This window comes from Rattus norvegicus, chromosome 16 (genome assembly GCF_021556685.1).
Source record: "Rattus norvegicus strain SHRSP/BbbUtx chromosome 16, alternate assembly SHRSP_T2T, whole genome shotgun sequence".
NCBI lineage: Eukaryota > Metazoa > Chordata > Mammalia > Rodentia > Muridae > Rattus > Rattus norvegicus.
This window is the reverse complement of record NC_141549.1, coordinates 35,878,123-35,882,417: the sequence shown is the minus strand read 5'-3', so window position 1 is coordinate 35,882,417 and position 4,295 is coordinate 35,878,123. Positions and strand designations below refer to the sequence as shown.

The window sequence follows — 4,295 nt, the reverse complement described above, 5'->3', positions numbered from 1 at the left end:
GCATACATGGTACTTTCTGGTCCTATGAAAGCAAGACCACAGGAAGGAGGTTGTAGGTCAGATCCAGTTCTAATTTTCTGAGTCCTGTTTCGGAAGTATGTGACATTTTCCAATAAGGACTTACCTTCAATCTCTGATGAGTCAGTAACAATAGGCAGCAGCAATAGCCTACAGTATTTAAGGAGTCACTTGGACTACCTTAATCAACAACTCAACTAGCAATGTCAGGCAGAAATTTAAGATTAGATAGATAGATAGATAGATAGATAGATAGATAGATAGATACATAGATACATAGATACATAGATACATAGATACATAGATACATAGATACATAGATACATAATACATACATACATAGGTACATAGATACATACATACATAGATACATACATACATAGATACATAGATACATAGATAATATAGATGATTGATTGATATATAGATATATATAGATAATAGGAAGATAGATATAGCTAGATGATAGATGATAGATATAATCAAAAGATAGAAGATATAGATGATTGATAGATAAGTAGATAGAGATACAAATATAAGTTAAGTAAATATAAAATGTAACTCCTTGAAGCTTTATCAAGCATCTTTCATGATATTTGTCCCCTCTCTCCTTGTGCATAGATCTCCCTCCTCCAGCCCCTATGAGAGCCTAGGACATACCCTGAGAAAACACTATTGATCCTAGAGGCAGAAGAATAAAACTTCATGCTCTTATTATTTATTCAAAATCCTCTGCCATGAAGCAAATTTCCCGGCCAGCCTAGAGTTCATGAGATCATATCTCAAAAGGACAAGGAAAAAGATGTGCACCAGATAAAAATTGGAAATGGTAAATTCCCATGAAAAGCCTTTCATAAAAAGGCTAACTGAGGCAAGTGAACTTTGAGATCAGTTACTATGAAAGAACCCTTTGTTACAATGAGTCACTTTTCTGGATTGCTTTCAGACACATGCCTCTTTTCCATCTCATGTAATCATCTATGCCTCCCTCTAATTCACCCTACCCTACCTAGTCATGGGCAACCAACTGCCTCCATTATACTGCAGGGTTTAATGGCGTCCCCACAGTTCCTGTTTCAGTCATGCACTCTGTGCTGTTGAAAGTTGTGTGGCTTCTATAAGGGTTCTAACACTGTATAGCCTTCCCAGTACCACAGCACAGAATCCAACTGAGCTAAAACTGAAAGCCTCATCCATCTCAAGATAAGCCCCACACAGAGTCACCCCTCAAGGTGAACTTTGCCATGTGTGAGAGGAGCAGCAGGAGATCCAGTCTCCCCTGCAAGTACTTTGCATTCTTTTCTGAATAGAATGTGCACAGACCAGAGTACAGTATGAGAAAAAGAGTAACTTGGAAAGGAAAGGAACACTCCACACCCTTCCAGTCAAACCTGGAAACCAAACCAATGAGTTGGGGAAGCCATTTTTCACATTGCCCACACAGCCAACAGCTGTCCCATCAGACCCAAAATAGCTTATTCAAGGAAGATAACTTCTGATGGTTATTTGCACTGCAATTTGAATTCAATCTACTCACATAGATGAATGCTTCATTCTCGATTATGATTTCTACATTTGACTCCACACAAAGTGACTGAGGAGATGTGAAAAAAAACAGGAAGTGCTTTTTTATTATTTTTCAGTAATAAAATGCACAATGCATATTCTGTCTACAATGTTAAAAGCATCTTTTTTTTAAAACAACAGCATATTCCACTGCTTATATCTTGTCCTATTTTAACTAAGCAAACTTTTCCAAAACAGAATAAAAATACCTCTGTTAAATACTGCCAGTCAACAAGACTAGGTCAGATCTTTTACAAAATGATAACACCATAAATTATTCTTCCCAGTGCATTGCAAAGCTCTCCTCATCAGCACATTATGTTTTCTTTGGTTAAAGCAAGGTAAACTGAATGACATAAATACCTTCTGAGCAGTCGTTGTGGACACAGGACTCCTCTTGCTCATTCCAGTTGACTATAATCATTGTTTTCCATAATCTCCTTCCTCATGACAGCATCTACAAAGAAATCCGTTTCTAGGCTGAAATCCATGCTATTCCAACACTACTCCAGAGTTGTTTAAACCAGCCCTTGTTCCCTTATACCAGGGCCATCTGACAGACATGACTCTCCTCTGGTCCAACGTCACCCAGCCCTACTCCACCCCCATGAAAGTGCTGTGGGCTAACGATCAGACTCAAGGCTACACCAATAAATTATGGTTGTTAGTCGAAAGACATAGCTGGCAGATGGTTTTCTTAGACTTTCCCTAAAATATAAGACTTTGAAAATTGTGAGTTCAATATAATCTTAGTAGAGCCTTTCTTACTCCACTTCAAGATAAAAATGAAAGACAAAAAAAAATTTAAAAATTAAATAAACAAATCAACAAAAAGCCCAACCTTCTGGTTCAGTTTTCCCTTTCTGTCATAACACTAGATTGGCATATGCATGGCTCTGTGGTCTGTTTCCTCTTTAACCTGCTGTTCAACATTAACCCTATTATCTGTAATGTTTTAGTAGATCACTTATATTTGTAGACTTTTTAATCCTCTACTACCAGCAGTTTTTTTTTTCTGTTTGATACAGTTAGGTTAGTTTTGCATTGAGTTATTTTTATTCAAACAGTCCTCCTGGGTAGATTTATGAGGAGACAGTGCCAAACTAGTGTTGCTTACAACAGTAAGCAGAAAAAAAAACCTTTTTGCTAGTAATTACAGTGACTCTCTGCTCCTCAAGGTACTAAAGAAAAGTAACTGCTGAGTTCTCAGCTCTAAGTAAGGCATTTATATCACACAAACACACACACACACACACACACACACACACACTTACACTCACACATATACACACATACACACTCACACATATACAAACGCAATGTCTCACTCATACACATACAAACATACACTCACACACATACACACACTCACACACACATACGCACACACACTTACACTCACACATACACACACATTCTCTACACATACACACACACACACACACACACACACACACACACAGTCTACACTTGGAAAAATATGGAGAGTGAAAGAAAATAAGGCAAAAGCTAGAGATACAAGCATCACCAACAGAATACAAGAGATAGAAGAGAGAATCTCAGGAGCAGAAGATTCCATAGAAATCATCGACACAACAGTCAAAGATAATGTAAAACGGAAAAATCTACTGGTCCAAAACATACAGATATCCAGGACTCAATGAGAAGATCAAACCTAAGGATAATAGGTATAGAAGAGAGTGAAGACTCCCAGCTCAAAGGACCAGTAAATATCTTCAACAAAATCATAGACGAAAACTTCCCTAACCTAAAGAAATAGATGCCCATAAACATACAATAAGCCTACAGAACTCCAAATAGATTGGACCAGGAAAGAAACTCCTCCCATCACATAATAGTCAAAACACCAAATGCACAAAACAAAGAAAGAATGCTAAAAGCAGTAAGGGAAGAAGGTCAAGTAACATGTGAAGGCAGACCTATCAGAATCACACCAGAATTCTCACCAGAGACTATGAAAGTCAGAAGATCCTGGACAGATGTCATACAGACCCTAAGAAAACACAAATGCCAGCCCAGGTTACTGTATCAAGCAAAACTCTCAATTAACATAGATAGAGAAACCAAGATATTCTATGAAAAAAAAACAAATTTACACAATATCTTTCCACAAATCCAGCCCTACAAAGGATAATAAATGGTAAAGCCCATTATAAGTAGGCAAGCTACATCCTAGAAAAAGAAAGAAACTAATCGTCTTGACAACAAAACAAAGAGAAGAAAAGCACACAAACATAATCTCTCATCCAAATATGAATATAACAGGAAGCAATAATCACTATTCCTTAATATCTCTCAACATCAATGGTCTCAACTCTCCGATAAAAAGACATAGATTAATAAATTGGATATGCAATGAGGACCCTGCACTGCTGCCTACAGGAAACACATCTCAGAGACAAAGACAGACACTACCTCAGAGTGAAAGGCTGGAAAACAACTTTCCAAGCAAATGGTTGGAAGAAGCAAGCTCGAGTAGACATTCTAATATCAAATAAAATCGATTTTCAACCAAAAGTCATCAAAAAAATAAGGAAGGACACTTCATATTCATCAAAGAAAAAATCCATCAAGATGAACTCTCAATCCTAAATATCTATGCTCCAAATACAAGGGCACCTACATACATAAAAGAAACCTTACTAAAGCTCAAAGCACACACTGCACCTCACACAATTATAGTAGGAGAT

At 37.2% G+C, this 4,295-nt stretch overlaps 1 protein-coding gene; it reads right to left on the bottom strand.

Annotated features, from left to right (window-relative positions):
• Erich1 (glutamate-rich 1) overlaps nt 1-4,295 on the bottom strand; it is a gene marked incomplete at its 5' end in the record, with an annotated part of 52,793,804 nt that overhangs the window by 47,781,946 nt on the left and 5,007,563 nt on the right.